The sequence below is a fragment of the Canis lupus genome, chromosome 21, assembly GCF_003254725.2.
Source record: "Canis lupus dingo isolate Sandy chromosome 21, ASM325472v2, whole genome shotgun sequence".
In the NCBI taxonomy this organism is placed as follows: Eukaryota; Metazoa; Chordata; class Mammalia; order Carnivora; family Canidae; genus Canis; species Canis lupus.
The window spans coordinates 16842011-16861653 of NC_064263.1; the positions used below are offsets into that span (position 1 = coordinate 16842011).

The window sequence follows — 19643 nt, forward strand, 5'->3', positions numbered from 1 at the left end:
TCTGAACATGAATGGGCTTAATGATCCCATCAAAAGGCACAAGGTTTCAGACTGGATAAGAAAGCAAGACTGATCTATTTGTTTGCAAGAGACTCGTTTTAGACATAAAGACACCTCCAGCCTAAAAATAAAAGGTTGGAGAACCATTTATCATTCAAATTGTCCTCAAAAGAAAGCAGGGGTAGCCATCCTCATATCAGATAAATTAAAGTTTGTCCCAAAGACTGTAGTAAGAGATGAAGAGGGACACTATATCATACTCCAAGGACCTATCCAACAAGAGGACCTAACAATAATGAATATTTATGCCCCTAATGTGGGAGCTGCCAAGTATATCAATCAATTAATAACCAAAGTTAAGCCATACTTAGATAATAATACACTAATAGTGGGAGACTTTAACATGGCGCTTTCTGTAAAGGACAGATCTTCTAAACACAACATCTCCAAAGAAACAAGAGCTTTAAATGATACACTGGACCAGATGGATTTCACAGATATTTACAGAACTTTACATCCAAATGCAACTGAATACACATTCTTCTCATGTGCACATGGAACTTTCTCCAGAATAGTCCATATACTGGATCACAAATCAGATCTTAACCAATACCAAGAGATTGGGATTGTCCCCTGCATATTTTCAGACCATAATACTTTGAAACTAGAACTAAACAAGAAGAGGTTTGGAAAAAATTCAAACACATGGAGGTTAAAGAGCATCCTGCTAAAATTGAAAGGGTCAACCAGGAAATTAGAGAAGAATTAAAAAGATTCATGGAAACTAATGAGAATGAAGATACAACCGTTCAAAATCTTTGGGATACAGCAAAAGCAGTCCTGAGAGGGAAATGCATCACAATACAAGCATCCATCCAAAAACTGGAAAAAACTCAAATATACAATCTAGCCTTGCACCTAAAGGAACTGGAGAAAGAACAGCAAATAAAACCTACACCCTCAGAAGAAGAGAGTTAATAAAGATTTCTTGCAGAACTCAATGAAATAGAAACCAGAAGAACTGTGGAACAGATCAACAAAACCAGGAGTTGGTTCTTTGAAAGAATTAATAAGATAGACAAATCATTAGCCAGCCTTATTAAAAACAAAAGAGAAACAAATATTATTAATAAAGTCATGAATGAAAAAGGAGAGATCACCACCAATACCAAGGAAATACAATTTTAAAAACTTATTATGAGCAGCTATATGCCAATAAATTAGGCAATCTAGAAGAAATGGACGCATTTCTGGAAAACCACAAACTATCAAAACTGGAACAGGAAGAAATAGAAAACCTGGACAGGCTGATAACCAGGGAGGAAATTGAAGCAGTCATCAGGAACCTCCCAAGACACAAAAGTCCAGGGCCAGATGGCTTCCCTGGGGAATTCTATCAAACGTTTATAGAAGAAACAATACCTATTCTACTAAAGCTATTCCGAAAGATAGAAAGGGATAGAATACTTCCAAACTTTTTCTATGAGGCCAGCATCATCTTAATTCCAAAACCAAAGACTCCACTAAAAAGGAGAATAGACCAATATCCCTGATGAACACAGATGCAAAAATTCTCAAAAAGATACTAGCCAATAGGATCCAACAGTGCATTAAGAAGATTATTCACCATGACCAAGTAGGATTTATCCCTGGGACACAAAGCTGGTTCAACACTCATAAAGCAATCAATGTGATTGATCATATCAGCAAGAGAAAAAACAAGAACCAAATGATCTCTCAATAGATGATGAGAAAACATTTGACAAAATACAGCATCCATTCCTGATCAAAACTCTTGAGACTGTAGGGATAGAGGGAACATTCCTCAGCATTTTAAAAGCCATCTACAAAAATCCCACAGCAAATATCATTCTCAATGGGGAAGCACTGGGAGCCTTTCCCCTAAGATCAAGAACAAGACAGGGATGTCCACTCTCACCACTGGTATTCAACATAGTACTGGAAGTCCTAGCCTCAGCAATCAGACAACAAAAAGACATTAAAGGCATTCAAATTGGCAGAGAAGAAGTCAAAATCTCCCTCTTCACAGAAGACATGACACTGTACATAGAAAACCCAAAAGACTCCACCCCAAGATTGCTAGAACTCACACAGCAATTCGGCAGTGTGGCAGGATACAAAATCAATGCCCAGAAATCAGTGGCATTTCTATACACTAACAATGAGACTGAAGAAAGAGAAATTGAGGAGTCAATGCCATTTACAATTGCACCCAAAAGCATAAGGTACGTAGGAATAAGCCTAACCAAAGAGCTAAAGGATCTATATCCTAAAAGACACAGAACACGTCTGAAAGAAATTGAGGAAGACACAAAGAGATGGAAAACTATTCCATGCTCACGGATTGGAAGAATTAAAATTGTGAAAATGTCAATGCTACTCAAGGCAATTTACACGTTTACTGCAATCCCTATCAAAATACCATGGACTTTCTTCAGAGAGTTGGAACAAATCATCCTAAGATTTGTGTGGAATAAGAAAAGACCCCGAATAGCCCAGGGAGTATTGAAAAAAGAAAACCATAGCTGGGGGCATCACAATGCCAGATTTCACGTTGTACTACAAAGCTGTGGTCATCAAGACACTGTGGTACTGGCACAAAAACAGACACACAGATATTGATTTTGAACATAAATGGGGATGCCTCACCCTTGGAGACTGGAAAGAAGAAATAAAAAACAGATCCTAAGCTTTTGGAAGTTTCTAAAGACTAGTAAAGTCAGACTTGAAAACAAGTTGAAAAATAAGCAATTTAAACCACAAAGCACTGTCTAGAAGTACTGAAAAGAACAGAGGAAACTAAGGCAGCTGTAAAGGATGCTGTGTCTAAGAAACCGATCCCACTGGAGGACCTGAAGGAGAAAAGACCAGGTAAAAGAATTGAGAGGGAAGAGGAGGAAGAAGAGGAAGCACTTCCTTTGGATATGATGAATGAAGATGACTTGCAGTTAATGATAGAGTTAGGACAAAGAGCCTCTTTTCTAACGAGAGATCTTTCTTCTAGCGAACCTGTTCACTCCAAGAAACGAAAGCATGAGCATGTTATAGATAAATATGAAAAAATACCAAGAACTCTGCAAACTGCACCAGAGAAGGAACTGATTCACTTGCTTCCCATCAAGGATAAAAGTGGTATAATCCCACAGACCAGGGAGAAGCAAGTTACTGACAATAACCAAGATGAAGAGGATCAAGAAGAGGTGGAACTTGAGGAAGAGATTGTTGAAGATCCCATTCGAGAACTGACATTAGAAGAACATGTAATTGAAAGAAGGAAGAAGCTATAGGATAAGAAAATGCATATTGCAGCTTTGGCATCTGCCATATTATCAGATCCAGAAACTAATATTAAAAAATTGAAAGAACTACGTTCTATGCTGATGGAACAGGATCCTGATGTGGCTGTTACTGTTCAAAAGCTGGTGATAGTTTCCCTGATGGAGTTATTTAAAGACATTACTCCTTCATATAAAATACAACCCCTCAGAAGAAGAAAAATCCACCAAGATCCTCAAAGAAACCCCCAAATTAAGAGAATTTGAAGAAGGCCTGGTTAGCCAATGTAAATTTTATTTGGAAAATATGGAGCAAATGATTAAAGACTAGAAGCAAAGGAAACTGAAGAAAAGTAATGTATTTTCCTTAAAGGCCTACAAAGGACTGGCGGAAGTGGCTGTGAAGAGCCTGTGTGAGCTGTTGGTGTCACTACCTCATTTCAACTTTCACAACAACATCATTGTATTGATTGTCCCTCTCATGAATGATGTGTCAAAGTCGATCTCTGGAATGTGTTGTGAGGCAGTAAAGAAATGGTTTAAGCAAGATAAATTAGGCCAAGCTTCCCATGGTGTGATTAAAGTGATTTCTGGTTTTGTGAAGGGCAGAAATTATGAAGTTAGGTCAGAGATGTTAAAGACATTATTGTGCTTAAGAATCAAGGAAGTAGAAGTGAAAAAAGATACAGAGGACATTAATAAACCAAAAAAGTTCATGACTTTCAAGGAAAAGAGAAAAACTATCAAGAATGCAGAAAAAGTGGAATAAAGCAGAAGAGAAACTAGAGCGAGAGCTTCTGGAGGCAGAAGCTTCAGAGAACACAGAGAGAAAACTTAAACTGCACATGGAGACTCTGAATATTGTGTTTGTAACCTACTTCAGAATATTGAAGAAGGCCCAGAGTGTAACCTCTCCTGCCAGCAGTTCTAGAAGGCCTTGCCAAGTTGGCTTATCTTATAAAAGTGGAGTTTTTTGATGATTTATTAGTAGTACTTCATACTCTCATTGAGTCTGGTGATCTAAGCTATGGAGAAAAGCCTGTGTCCAGACTGCTTTTCATATGCTTTCTGGGCAAGGTGATGTTCTGAATGTTGATCCGAGGAAATTCTATACACATCTATATAAAATACTATTTAAGTTACATGCAGGTGCTACCAATGAAGTTGTCACGATTGTACTCCAGTGCCTTGATGTCATGCTAACTAAGTGCAGAAAGCAGGTTTCTCAGCAGAGAGCCCTTGCCTTCATCAAGCGTCTTTGTGACCTTGTTCTTCATGTTCTTCCAAATTCAAGCATTGGCATTTTAGCAACTAACAGAATATTAATGTACACTTTCCCAAAAACAGATCTGTTACTTGACAGTGAATCTCAGGGCAGTGGGGTTTTCCTTCCTGAGTTGGATGAGCCCGAGTACTGTAATGCTCAGAACACTGCACTTTGGGAATTGCATCCCATCATGCGGAGATTTGCGGCCCACCTGATGGCCGGAGCCCCCTCTGAAGGCTCAGCAGCGCTCAAGCCAGAGTTGAGCCAGAGATCTGCTGCAGAACTCTTTGAGACCTACAGCATGGCTGCAATGACATTCAATCCTCCCGTTGAATCTTCAAGTTCCCAAAGAAAGAATGAAGTTTTACAAGGGGATTCATTTTTGAATGAAGATTTAAATTAACTAATCAAAAGACATTGCCGTGAAGCAGCTACTCAATTGCTTCTGGATTCCACCAAATATTTGAAAACATCACTATGGTAGAAGAGAGAAATGTCACTGGACTTTATTGTATATTTGTGTTTGTTTAGATGCATACAGAGACATATTAGTTTATTTAGGAAATTCTCTTTTTATACAAGGGAAGCTTCCTGAGAAAATGCATAAAGGAGGGAGAATTTCCCTTTTCATGGCACAGGGTTCTGCCCCAATTCTGAAATTGTAATTAAGAAAGGAGAATTGAAAGTCTTGCACTCCCATATTTTGAAGTTTCTTAAAGACACTGCTTTTTAAAAACTTAATATACATCTAAGGGTGCCTGGGTGGCTCAGTTGGTTGAGTATCTGACTCTGGATTTAAGCTCAGGTCATGATCTCAGGGTCATGAGATTGAGCCCCACATTGGGCTCCGTGCTGGGGGTGGAGTCTGCTTAAGATTCCCTCTCTCCCTCTATCCGAATTTCCTGCTCTCTCTCTTCCTCTCTAAAAACCCCCCCCCCAAAAAACAATATACATCTTAATTTATAGTTTAAAAAAGATTTTTGGAGAGAACTTAATTGGATGATAGTTGCTAGATTAAAATGAGGGCATAGAGTGCAGAAAAATGAAGACCACGAGATTGGTTTTTACCATTCAGCTACTCTTTATAACCAAACTCTCTCAAATGAAATAAGTACATTTTTATTACAACACTATAGATGGAAATGAGACAAGTTCTATATTTGAGTGTATTTTCAGGAAGATTTTTGAGAAAAGAAAAAAATAGCTTGAAATTGGACACCAAGTTCATTGGATCTTGCTGAATGACACACTTTAAGAAGTAACCTAGTTTGATATTTTTTAAAAAAAATGAGAATGTTCATTATGGTTACTTTCAAAAAAAGTTTGAATGTGATCCTAGTCTCTACAGAGTTTGTCGCATTTTCTGATGTGCTCTGGAGGGTGATGGGGGATGAATTCTGGGTGGGAAAACCAAGTTGAAGACTTGACTCTGTTTTAAGGATATGGTGCTGTTGAAGGGCTTTTCTTCTTTTCCTTCTCCTCTTTCTCCTATTCCTCTTCCTTCTCATTTTTGTATAGATAAAGTCCTATTCTTATGAATATAATTAAAAAGCAATATTTTACCTAAGCTATTGTCATATTCTGGGAATGGCCTATGAAGTAACTTTTTGTAACAACAGATTATATTCTCTCCTGTGAATAATTGAATAAAAAAGCTACTTTTTTTTTGAAAAAAAAAAAAAAAGCAGACACAGATCAATGGAACAGAATAGAGAATCCAGAGATGGGCACTCGACTCTATGGTCAACTAATATTTGACAAAGCAGGAAAGACTACCCACTGGAAAAAGGACATCTCTTCAATAAATGGTGCTGGGAAAATTGGACATCCACATACAGAAGAATGAAACTAGACCATTCTCTTACACCATACACAAAGATAAATTCAAAATGGATAAAAGATCTAAATGTGAGACAAGAATCCATCAAAATCCTAGAGGAGAACACAAGCAACACCCTTTTTGAACTTGGCCACAGCAACTTATTGCAAGATACATCCATGAAGGCAAGAGAAACAAAAGCAAGAATGAACTATTGGGACTTCATCAAGATAAGAAGCTTTTGCACAGCAAAGGATACAGTCAACAAAACTAAAAGACAACCTACAGAATGGGAGAAGATATTTGCAAATGACCTATCAGATAAAGGGCTAGTTTCCAAGATCTATAAAGAACTCCTTAAACTCAACACCAAAGAAACAAACAATCCAATCATGAAATGGGCAAAAGACATGAAGAGAAATCTCACAGAGGAAGACATAGACATGGCCAACATGCACATGAGAAAATGCTCTGCATCACTGGCCATCAGGGAAATACAAATCCAAACCACAATGAAATCCCACCTCACACCAGTTAGAATGGGGAAAATTAACAATATGGGAAACAACGGCTGCAGAGGATGTGGAGAAAGGGGGAACACTTTTGCACTGTTGGTGGGAATGTGAACTGGTGCAGCCACTGAAAAACTGTGTGGAGGTTCCTCAAAGAGTTACAAATAGAACTGTCCTATGACACAGCAATTGCACTGCTGGGTATTTACCCCCAAAGATACAGATGCAGTGAAACGCCGGGACACCTGCACCCCGATGTGGATGGAACTGGAGGGTATTATGCTGAGTGATATAAGTCAATCAGAGAAGGACAAACATTATATAGTCTCATTCATTTGGGGAATATGAAAAATAGTGAAAGAAATTATAGGGGAAAGGAGAGAAAATGAGTGAAAACATCAGTGAGGATGACAGAACATGAGATACTCCCAACTCTGGGAAATGAACAAGGGGTAGTGGAAAGGGAGGGGGGCGGGGGGTTGGGGTGACTGGGTGATGCGCACTGAGGGGGGAACTTGATGGGATGAGAACTGGGTGTTATGCTATATGTTGGCAAATTGAACTCCAATAAAAAATATACAAAAAATATTTATTCTCTTGAGACAGAGAAAGACAGAGAGAGAGAAAGAAGAAGAAGAAGGAGGAGGAGGAGGAGGAGGAGGAGGAGGAGGAGGAGGAGGAGGGCAAGAAAGGAGAATCTTCAGACACCCTGCCGAGCTTAGAGCCTGACATGGGATTTGATTCCATGACCCATGAAAATGATATATGAATACATCATTTTTAGGATGGCTGTAATTAAAAAGACTCACACTATCAAGTGAGGGCAAAAATATGAAGTAAATGAACTATCATCCATTATATGTACATTGATACAACTCTTTGAAACCTGTTTCACAGTACCCATTCACGTAACATATGCTTACTCTATGATCCTACATTTCTATTTTTAAAATGATTTATTTATTTGAGAGAGAGAGAATGAGTGAGAGTGAAAGAGTGAGAAATAGAAAGAGTGTGTGTGTGTGTGTAAGAGAGAGAGAGAGAGAGAGAGAGAGAGAAAGGGAGAGAGAGAGCCAGGGATGGGGCAGAGGGAGAGAGAATCCTAAGCAGATCCTGTGCTGAGCCTGGAGCCCAACACAGGGCTCCACCTCATGATGGTGAGATCACGACCTGAGCTGAAATCAAGAGTCAGATGCTCAACCAACTGAACCACCAGGTGCCCACATTCTTTCTTTTTAATTGATACTTAGTTTAGTTTCAGGTATATAACATTGTGATTAAACCAGTCTCTACATCATGGTATGCTCACAAGTGTAACTATCATCTCTTACCAAACAACACTATTACTATACTGTTTTTTTTACAATGGTTTTGTAAAGATTTATTTCTTTAAAAAATTATTTATTTATTTATTTATTCATTAGAGTCACACACAGAGAAATAGAAACATAGGCAGAGGGAGAAGCAGACTCCCTGTGAGGAGTCCAATGCAGGACTTGATCCCAGAACCTCGGGATCATGCCCTGAGCCAAAGGCTCACTCAACCACTGAGCCACTCAGGTACCCTATTACTATACTATTGACTATATTCCCTCTGCTGTACATTTTATCCCCTTAATTAACTCATTCCATAACTGAAGCCTGTATCTCTACTCCTCTTTTACCCATTTTTCCCATTCCTCCATTCCTCTCCTTTCTGGCAACCATCAGTTCTATTTATGGGTCTGTTTCTGCTTTTTGTTTATGCATTTGTTTTGTCTTTTAATTCCACGTATAAGTGAAATCAGTATTTGTCTTGTCTGATTTATTTCATTTAGCATAATGCCCTCTAGGTCCAACCATGTTGCTGCAAATGGCAAGATTTCATCTTTTTGATGGCTGAGTAACATTCCATTGTGTGTATATACCACATCTTCTTTATCTGCTCTATTGATGGGCACTTAGGTTGCCTCCTTATCTTCATTATTATAAATAATGCTGTTCAGATCTTGGATCTAGTTTTGGTGCTTCTTCTATATATTATATGGGACAAGGTACTATGAAATTAAGATATTTTAAGGACTTAATCTGTGCTTTATCACCAGACTTGTTCACATTATTCAGCCTGAAAACCAGAGGCTTGAAACTATTTAAGTATGGGAGCAGGTTGAAATGACTTTCCAAATTCATGTTGTCCTATTTGATCACAATGCTCCAACACGATGGTCATCTTCTGTTTCAAAAGCATTGTGAAACAGCTGTAAGTCTCATTTTTCAGGCTAGCTCTTTTAGTCACTATGAACCTCATCTTCTGAAAGTTCAACTGCCAACATTTCCTACCAGTGCTGTGAGATGCCAGAGTCACTTTTTATCATTTTAATGGTTGCCCTGGAGTTTGCAGTATATATTTACAACCAACCCAAGTTCACTTTCAAATCAACAACACTATACTGATTGACAGATAGTGCATGTACATTATAATAACAAAATATTCTTAATTTTTCCCTCCTGTCCTTTACATCATTGCTGTCACTCATTTCATTTATACATAAGCATATTAGTCAAATATATTGTTACTATTGTTATTGTTATCTGTTACATCAATTAAGAGTAAGAAAAATAAAAACTTTTATTTTATCTTCAGTTATTCCTTCTTTAATGAGCTTCATTTTCTTTTGTACATTTGAATTCTGAATTTCTGAACTTTATGTACATCATTGTTCTTCACTCTGAAGAACTTCTTTTAATATTTTCTGCAGTACAGGTTTACTGGTGACAAATTCCTTCACATTTTATTTGAGAAAGACTTTATTTTTCTTTCATGTTTGAAGGACGATTTCACAGTATATATAATTCTACATGTGTTTTTTTACTTATAAAAAATTTCACTCTGGTCTTCATGCTTACATGGTTTCTGAAGAGAAATCAGATATCATTGTTATCTTTGCGCTTTTATAGACATTTTTTCCTCTGGCTTTGCCCAAGATTTTTTCTTTCTCTTTGTTTTTCTGTAGTTTGAATCTGATATGCTTAGGTGTAGTGTTTTGTTTTGTTCTGTTTTCATTTATTTTACTTGGTGTTCTCTGAGGTTCTTCATATGTAGTTTGGTGTTTCACATTAATTTGGGGGATTTTTCGTCATTATTCCTTCAAATATTTCTTCTGTTTCTTTCTCTCTTTCCCATTATGCATATGTTACACTTTTTGTATTTGTTCCACAGTTCTCAGATGTTCTAGCCTTTTCCCCCCCAATCTTTTACTTTGCTTTTCTGTTTCAGAAGTTTCTCTTGACATATTCTCAAGGTAAAGATTCTTTCCTCTGCTATGCTTAGTGTACTAATGAGCCCATCAAAGTCATTTTTCATTTCTGTTACAGTGTTTTTAATCTCTAGCAGTTCTTTTTACTTCACCTTAAAATTTGTATTTCTCTGCTTGCATTTCCCATCTGTTATTGCATGTTGTTTACTTTGTCCATTAGAGCCATTGGTATATCGATCATAGTTGTTTTACATTCCTGGTCAGATAATCCAGCATTCCTGCTTTATGTTGTGTCTCATTCTAATGCTTGCTCTTTCTCTTCTTTTTGCCTTTTAGTATACCTTGTAACCTTTTGTGGAAAGCTGAGCATAAGGTACTGGTTAAAAGGAACTCTAGTAATTTTCCTTTAGTAATGTGATGGTAAGATGTGAAGGAAGGGGAAGCAGTCTATAGTCTTATGATTAAGTCTCAGTCTGATAATGAACCTGCGCTCCTGAGCTGTAATCTGCACAAATGTTTTCCAGTTTTCCTCTCCCACCTCTTTGGGTTAGGAGAGCCAGAGTTGGCTAGGGTGAGGGGAGGGGTGACAATTTCCCTTCCCTCTTAAGTAAGGCTAGACTGGCTGGAGTTGAGTATTTCTCTTGCCTCAGTTCAGTTAGGCTCTGATAAAACCACAGTAGTTGAAAATCTGGTAAAAGTTTATTTTCAAGGATAGGCCTTGTAAAGAAGAACTGAATGCTCTGGCATGTTGCAAAATGGTAACTCTCTCCTTTCCCCTTCCTGAAGCAGAAGAGGAATTTTCTGATTTTTATTGTGAGAACCTGGTAAAACTCACAAAAGTTTGCCCCCACCAGGACTCACTCCTGCTCTGGTCTGAATGTTTATGTCTCCCCTGCCCCCATTCATACGCTGGAATCCCAGTGCCCAATGTGATGGTGGTAGGAGATGAGGCCTTTGAGAGGTTAAGGGTTAAGTAGGTCAAGAGGGTGGATCCCTCATGAATGATTAGTGCTCTTCTAATACCACAGATTGCTTTTTAGCTCCTTCCTTCATGTGAAAGCATAGCAAGAAGTTGGCAGTCTGAAACAAAACAGGGTTCTCACCAGAATCTAATCATGCTGGCAACCTATTCTTGGATTTCTAGACTCCAGAACTATGAGAAATAGATTTCTTTTGCTTATCAACTACCAAGTCTATAGTGCTTTATTATAGCAGCCTGAATGAATTGAAGGACCCCCACCCAAGTTTATACATGGAGTCTCCACCAGTTCAGGTCTTCTTACCAGTGGAGGTTCCTGCTTAAGGGTTTCTACTACAGTAAGTTGTGATAATCCATCAACCTTACTATCTTTCTAAGTCTGGGGGTAATATTTTGCCCTGTAACCTCACTTTTCTGATTATCTAAAGTGAGTTGATGATTTTTCAGTTTGTGCAGCTTTTTATTTGTTGTTAGAATGGAGGGATGACTTCTAAGCTTCTTCTATTCTGGACTAGAGACTAAAAGTCTTAGATTCATTTTTTAGATGAGAAAATTAAGGCTCAGTGAGGCTAATATCACATGGTTAGTTAGGGACAAAGCCAGAATTCAAAAGTGCAGTGTCTCTGTTCCATGGGTTAACCATTCTGCCTTTCAATTTATTTGACAAGTATTGTTATCCTGTAAGAATATCTGAGGAAAATAAAATTGGGACATACTGTGAATGTCCTGAGTATAGAATCTACTTGATTCATCCTTGACCTTTCTAGAAACAGAAAAATGCTGGTTAATATGTAATACAGTGGAAAGATCCTAAGTCCTGGAATCAGACAAATCTGAATTAAAATCCAAGTACTGCATTTACTTGCTCCATGACCTTGAGTAAATTGCTTAATAGCCAGCCTCCATAAGCTTCAGATCCCTCATCTATGAAGGGAGAATAATAAAACTGGACTTACATTGTGTTGTGAGAATTAGGAGAAAATGAACACAGAGGCAAAAATTCTAAACTAAATAACAAATTGAGGGCAGCCTGGGTGGCTCAGCGGTTTAGCGCCGCCTTCAGCCCAGGGCCTGATCCTGGAGACCCAGAATCGAGTCCCACATCGGGCTCCCTGCATGGAGCCTGCTTCTCCCTCTGCCTGTGTCTCTGCTGTGCTCTCTCTGTCTCTCATTAATAAATAAATATAATCTTTAAAAAAATAACAAATTGAGATTTGTAGTACATAAGAAAGATAATACATCATGGTCACCTGGAATATATTTCAGGAATGTAAAGTTGGCTTAGCATCTCAAAAATCACTTAATGTAATTTACCTTGTTTATGTAAAGGACAAAAGCCCTTATGATCACTTTAATATATGTAGAAGCAAACATTTGATAGAATTCAACCCCTTTCATAATATAAATATTTATTCAGTATTTCTAGTAATGCCTACTTTCTACTTTCATATTGTTGTTTACCCACTCATTCAATATAATTCATTGGTTTACTGCAAAGATAGAACACAGTTGAGTGAAGTGAGTCATTGCTTGGACTTGAGTTTTAAAAATCTTCAATGGGAAGATAGACTAAAGACAAAATTTAAAATACATGAATTTGTTTTCACCTTGTCTGCTTTATTTTTCTTTTAGGAGCCAGGTTTTGTTGATAGAAAAAATTCTCCCCTCTTTCAGTTTTCTGAAGTTGAGGTTTATATATGAAAAGCCAAGCTAGGAATTCTGTAGTACAGAGGTTTCTTTTGTTTGTTTTTAGCAAATAAGATCATAATTTTAAAAAGGAAAAGATTTGACATAAACAAGTTCTTGTCACACAGAAAGTAGAAAATTTTTCTAGTATGTGGAGGGTGGAGCCAGTGTGGAGTGGGGAGAAAAATGTATATTTTAGGGGATTCAGTTTCAAGACCTTGACAAAGGGTTTGGAAGGTGGGTAAAAATTCTCTGATAGATTTAAAGGGAATCTAAAAGACAGGCTGATATCTTGCTTCCTTGAGTATAATCCTGGCCAGACTGAAAGCCTCTTGGGGAAGTTTTGAGTCCAATATGATCTAGGAGGCTTTGAGAAACAATGGGATGAGGAAAATGTATTTATGCATGAACCTGAGAATAGGCTAGCTAAATCTCACACCTGTAAGAAAAACTGCCTACACTTCCTTTGCCTGCCAAGTAGTAGTACTGAGAATCTGGAATGTTAGAATAGGCTTGTGAATGGGGTGAGGAAGCTCCAGAATACATGGACTTCCTGCCTGCCTGCAGAAAGGGTTTATTCTGGACTGCTCTCCAATGTGGGATCAGTTTAGTAGGGTGGGCCCTTGTGTGGCAAACCAGGGAGTGTACAGATGTGTTGATGCCTAGAAATTCACTACCTCTGGAAAGAATTCATTGAAATGTGTTCCTTGCTTTTGCTAGTTGATGCATGGTCCATACGAAGTAGTTCCTTTCAAGGTTTCTCTGTATAAGATGCTTTATTCTTAAAATTTACTGTTGCACAAAAAAGTGAGATGTCCAAATTTCACTTCATATTTTAAATCTAGCCTGCTCTCTGCCACAGGGTATTTTGGCTCCACGTAGCAGTCTTTCTAATATGATAGCTTTTGTATTTTTCTTAGGCATTCTTCAATTATTTGTCCTTTGATATTATTTCTATGTGATGTTTTCAATGTGCCTCATTTAATCTTTTGTCCATAAGTGAAAATAATACTGGGCATGGATTAGCACAAAGCACAGGGGAACTATTATCTCTTTTTCTGGATACTGCACTTCTAGTATTGTGGTCTAAGATTAAATTAGGTGTTTTGATGTCACAATATCGACTCATATTGAGCTTACTGTCAGCTTTCGTCCAGGTCTTTTATACATAAATGGCAATTACTTAATATCTTAATCATCATGTACTTGTGTATTTGATTTTTAGAGTCTCAGTGGATTGTTTACTTTTATCTTCATTAAATTTTATCATGGTAATTTGGCTTGTCGTACAAAGCTGCTGAGATGTTTGATTCTATTGTCCTCAGTAGCATCCCCCTAATTTGATTTGATTTGATAATCTCGTTTTCTGATTTTTTTCCCGTGGTTGATTAAAAAAAATTGACCAGCAAAGAACCAGACAGATATATCTGTAATTCACTTGGATAGGAATATGTTAATTAACAGTCTAAATGTGGTCATTTGTTTATCCTCCCATATTATCATATCATGTAATAATATAGCATGAGACACACAATAGACGTATTGGTGGAATATCAGTTAAGGGTATTTCCTGTCTCCCAATGTAATGGTACTTTAAAAATAAGGATCGTTTCAAATAGAATTTTTTGAGTGAACACAGGACCTACCATGTTTTAATACTTTTTTTTTAAAACATAGGTAATGACTAATTTCTTTTTCCTTTTCTTTTCTTTATTTTATTATTATTATCATTTTTTACAATCTATCTTTGTGCCTGTAGATGCTCTGTGCTCTATTAGTTCCTGTTTTGGAAAATTAGAATATCATAAATATCTATATATCTATATCTATATATTTTTTTGGAATGCAAAACCTTGAGGAAGATAGCTTAAAGGACAGAAGTATTTAAAATTCTGATTTTCAACGTTGTGTTTTTACTTGTTTTATCCACGGGTGCATTCACATCCATATCGAATCATAAAATTGCCACTTCTGTACTGGTAGCTCATCTTTACTGAAACTGAATCAGAGTGACCATTTGTTGTCACAGTGGAACAGTTGGACGTTTCAATGGTAGTGTTAATAGATGAATAGTCCACAGGAAGGGATACTGTCAGATATATGGTTCACACAAAGGAGGGTAGTGCCAATGGATGCATGGTCCACATGAAAGGGTTCCTTTAAGGTTCTACTCTATAAAATACCATACTTTTCAAATTTACTATTGCATGAGCATGTGAGATGTCCAAATACTTCATGTATTTTCTCAGTTGTTTTTCATTTCCTCCCAAGGTTTAGTGAAATGAAAGACATAACTTTTGAGTCTGTGAGATCTGGGCTCAAATCCCACTATGAATCTACTGGTTGATTGATATTGGTCAAATTATTTAACCCTACTGAGCTCTTTTACTAATCTCTGATAATAATGATGATTTTAGGATTTTTTTGAAGGTAAAGTGAAATAACATGCAAAGTATCTAGCACATTTTAGGGCACATACTGGGGGCTAAATGTTAGTTTCCTTTCTGTTCCCTTCTCATAGCAAATTTATAACTTTAGACTTTCTTTTCTAATTAGCTCATCAGTATTAGTTCAATTATAGACTTACTCATATTAATTGCACTTCATAATTGCCATTGTGCTTTACTAATAGTAATAATAAAATTCCTCATATAAATTGATACCAACAATCACTGTTCCAGTTACCCTTATAAATCTACCCTACCTAGTCAGTGTTAATGGTTTGGCTATGAAAAGCTCACACAGATTGATGACTACCAGTCAAGTTCAAAAGGAAGGTTGTGCTATCTTCTCAGTTGCCAGCTTGGGCCAAGCGCCTTGTCAATCTGACAGTTTCTAGGAAGGAGTAAGAACTTTGGTTATGCAGTTTGGTTAAAATTCTTTTATTCCTCCTGCCTATCCTCTAGTAACCTTTTCTGTTTCATAGCCTCTCACATAGCCTTCTCTTTTCTTTTTTTTTTTACCCTTCTCTTTTCTTATTGATTTAATTATTTTTAAACTCACTGTTAAACAGTTATCATTATCATAATTTTTATGTATCCATAAAATTCCCATAATTATAACTTTCATAATGAATATAAAAACTAGCACTTAAATTGAAACTAAGTATTTAATGAATCTAAAATCAAATTTTATAAATACTACAATTCAAAAATCATGTTATTAATTGTTTTTTACAGAAGAGCATTCCATAATAGTAGGAATAAGTTTACAGAGGTACATCACAAATAAATGGTGAAGGGTTCTGAATACCAGGCTAAGGAGATGTTTTATTTTCCATGCAATGGAGAATAATCAAAAGCTTTTTTTAAAATAAAGATTTTATTTATTTATTCATGAGAGACACAGAGAGAGGCAGAGACATAGGCAGAGGGAGAAGCAGGCTCCATGAGGGAGCCAGATGCAGGACTCAATCCCTGGACTCCGGGATCATGCCCTGAGCTGAAGGCAGAGGGCCAATCACTGAGCTACCCAGGCATCCCATCGAAAGCTTTGAAGAAAGTTTTGTGGCATGTATAACAGTATTAGGGAAGATTTAATCCCTCACGGTGATCCAGATAGAGAACTGAGGTCAATTAGGCTGAAGATCTTGTCTAAGTGGGAGAAAATGGGATGGAGAGAAACTGATAAATGTGAATAATGTTATGAAAGGGAATTTCATTTATGTATTAATTCAGTTTTCAGAAAACAGTTATTGATTCCCTCGTATGAGCTTGGTGGTATGATAGGCACTGAGGATACTCCAGTATCAAGAAATGTTCCTTTCTTGCTCTAGAATTGTGTGGAGGTAATAATGATGTGAGTGCCATACCAGAGGTAAGACAATGCTGTTATGGCAGCAGATGGAGAGAACACCTAAGCCTGCAGCAGGACTCATAGGTTGGTCTGAATATTTCCTTCCTTAAAACATTGTTTGAACTTGAATTTCAAGTTATTTTGGTTCCCAGAATAATGAGAAAATTTTGTAAATACTCCTTTAATGCAGTCTGTGCCTTTGTATCAGCAGATTTGAAAAGAAAACAATAGAATCCATCAGATACCTTTTAAAAATACCCCCCTGGTGTGCAGTACATAATTATTTCTCACTACGTTAACATCATTTTGAATATATGTGTGTGAATGTGCGTGTGTGTGTGTTGTTTCATTTTAATCTCAGTGTCTCAGTGTTAGGAGAATGCCTGGCACATAATAGATGCTTGAGGAATGCCTATTGAAATGTCATTATTGTATCAGTGCAACAAGAATCGTCTGTCATTACTCATCTCATATTGAATGATGAGGTGTTTAAAAGCAACTTTTATGACTTAAAAATCTGTCAGATGCTCTACTGCCTCCTTTAATTCTGCTCACCTTGGCCAAGGCTCAGGCCTTGAAAAACAAACCAGACCTTTTCATATTTCTTTACATTTTGTTCATGTATCTTAGTTGCAAAATATTGGTCCCTGGCCAGCATTCATATGACAGCTTCCCATATGAATGTTAAACAGGCAACGATGATGCTCTATAATTACAGTGCTTGAAATGATTGGAAATAAATTGGCACTCCAATTATAGATGCGTGAAAGAGGCGCCAGTATATCACAGTCAGGCCATTAATTTCTAAAGTGGTTCAGGCCATCTCACTATTTCGGTGACATTCCTTATTCATGGCTGCAATGAATCACTTTGAAATGTGGTGCCTCCAAATTAACAAGCTGAAGGACAATTTCTTTTTTTACCTAAAATATCTGAGGTTATTTTCTCCTAAGGGGGTAAAAAATACAGACAGGGAGCCAGGGATATACCATTAATTGCTGTAATTCTATATATAGGATATGGAACAACTGGAACAATAAGATTTTGATAGGCTTTATATTTATTCTCTCTTTTAGAAAGAATATGAAAAACTTCTCCCTATATACTTGAACTAAAACCATAAGCTTTTCCACAATGTCAAAATTAAATTAGGAGAATAGAATTCTTTGTTGTATAATTTTTGGTCTTTGAAATGTATGTCTATTTGAGTTGGTCATGCCTAAAATAACACCTTTAATATAAAAACAACCTAAGAAATATCCTAAATGTCTCTTAAAATATCTCTTTAATGGTCATGTCACTATACTTTATATGTTGGAATCATCATCTACATACTTTCAGAAGTTTACCTAGATAACTGATGGACTGCTATCTATGAGCTTCAGTAAAAGATGACATTTATTTGATTCTGATAACTAACCTCTCTGAATACCATTCCTTTGGGTTACAGCTCTAAGAATCAAGGGACACGCTCAATCCAGCCATTAAAATAAGTAAATCTGTAATTGACTGATGCACACTAAGCTCTTTGACTGCATTAGTATATTCCTTAAGGGTACAAGCTATGTCTTATTAATGCATTGTGCAGGTACTTGGCATATAGAAAGTATTGAATAAATATTCCATTGGGCAAGTGTTATTAACTATGGCCAAAATAGTATTACCCATACATTTAAAATACATGTCGTGAAGATAGAATAATATTTTGGAAGAGGTGACATAACAATTAACTTCAGATTGTGCATTTTATTTTCTAAAATTAATTGTTAATCATGTAAAAATATATGAAAACATTCTTAAATAAAATACTACAGGTAATGATAATGTTTGCTGGTATCTTTTAATTTGAGATACTTTTTCATGGTCAAAATCAATTGTAGAGCTTCTTACTTCACTATAGAACTTCTTGTAGAACTTTTAAAAATCATGTCTTCTGAAAGCATTTGTTCTTTTATTAAGATTGTTATATAAAATTAAAAAAAAGATTGTTACATAAAATTTACAACTTATATGTAAGAGACTATATCGTGAATCCCCATGTATCTATCATTCATGTTTAATAGTTGTTGATACAAATGAATCTCTATAAGGACTTTTAAAACATAATCACACTGGGATGCCTAGGTGGCTCATGGTTAAGTGTTTGCCTTCAGCTCAGGACTTGGTCCTGGAGTTCCAGGATGGAGTCCTACATTGGGTTCCCTGCAGGGAGCCTGCTTCTCCCTCTGCCAGTGTCTCTGCCTCTCTCTCTGTGTCTCTAATGAATAAATAAATAGAATCTTAAAAAATAAAATAATCACAATAAGATTATCACACATAAAAACGAACAATTCCTTAAAATTATTACATATAATCAGTGTTAATATTTTTCAGATACTCATTTTCTTCTTTTTCACATTGGTTGAACCAAGATTCATTTATGAGACACCTGTTTTGATTGGTTCTTACTTTTCTTTCTCCTTCTTTTTCTCCTTTCTTCTTTTCCTGTCTTCCTGGCTAAACTTTTTTTTTTAAATATATATATTTTTATAATTTTATTTTATATTTATTTATTTGTTTTTTAATAATAAATTTATTTTTTATTGGTGTTCAATTTGCCAACATACAGAATAACACCCAGTGCTCATCCTGTCAAGTGCCCCGCTCAGTGCCCGCCACCCAATCACTGCCCCCCCCCGCCGTCCTCCCCTTCCACCACCCCTAGTTCGTTTCCCAGAGTTAGGGGTCTTCCATGTTCTGTATCCCTTTCTGATATTTCCCACTTATTTTTTCTCCTTTCCCCTTTATTCCCTTTCACTATTATTTATATTCCCCAAATGAATGAGACCATATAATGTTTGTCCAAACTTTCTTTCTTCCTTTAACCATTAACTGTGGGGCAGGTGCCAGGTATATGAGAGGTTGCAGGAACCTAAAGATGAATAGATCTACTGTATTAAACTTTGGGGTCTGTGTTCCTATAGGGGTGTCTCTACCCATTTGTCCATCCACTACTATCACCTACTCTGAAGATCCATTCCTCTAGCCTAGGGACTTTTAGCTCCATGGACTTG

General features: G+C 36.7%; 1 pseudogene; it reads left to right on the forward strand.

The window, feature by feature from the left end:
- Positions 1-2655: 2655 nt before the first annotated feature.
- Positions 2656-5047, forward strand: LOC112641931 (nucleolar complex protein 3 homolog; annotated as a pseudogene).
- Positions 5048-19643: the final 14596 nt, after the last annotated feature.